The following is an 851-nucleotide window of genomic DNA, read 5'->3' as shown; positions in this document are numbered from 1 at the left end:
AAATACATAACAAAAATACCAGGACTTACAAATATATGTAACATACAGAAAATTGCACTACTGGGTACTGCACACATTCTACGCAAAACACTTTCAATACAGTAAACATAAAAGCACCACAGCAAACCACAGCACATACCCAAGGCGCACAGAGCTGCGCTCGGTAGTGAAGTGAAAGCACGTTATAAAAATAAAACTACTGAACAATAATAATAATAACAATAATAATGATGATGATGATGATGATGATGATGATGATGATCTTTTCTACTATAGGCACAAGTCCTGAAATTTGGGGCAGAGTGACAGTCGATTATATCAACTTCAGTGTTCAACAGGTACTTCTTTTGTTGACCACGAAACAACTGAAGGTGAAGTCGTCCTTGGCTTAATTTGGCCTCACAGCATAAAAGCGGACAAAATGCTGCTATGCAATTTGTCCGGTGTGCTTGGGGATTCTACCAGCTTGCCGTCTTCATTCCAACAAATATTATTATTATATTAATGTGGCCATTGAATAAAGTGAGCGTTGTACATGTTGTTGGATTACAAAGTTCCCCAACTGGTTTGGAAAGATAAGGGTAAATGTGAAGGTAGATTATTGGCTGGAGTCGTACGAATCCTCTGCAGAGTTCTCGAAATCTGAATGATGAGTGGTACCTTAGTCCACAGATTGGGGACATCTGAAACGTTGCAACAATCCTAAGCGAAGTTGCCGTGTTAAATAATAATAATAATAATAATAATAATAATAATAATAATAATAATAATAATAATAATAATAATAATAATAATAATAGAAATAATAACGTTTCTCTAAAAGAAATGACAACGTTTCTCTAAAAGAAATG

This window comes from Octopus bimaculoides, chromosome 24, assembly GCF_001194135.2.
Source record: "Octopus bimaculoides isolate UCB-OBI-ISO-001 chromosome 24, ASM119413v2, whole genome shotgun sequence".
Lineage (NCBI taxonomy): Eukaryota > Metazoa > Mollusca > Cephalopoda > Octopoda > Octopodidae > Octopus > Octopus bimaculoides.
Note: the sequence above shows the minus strand (reverse complement) of the source record.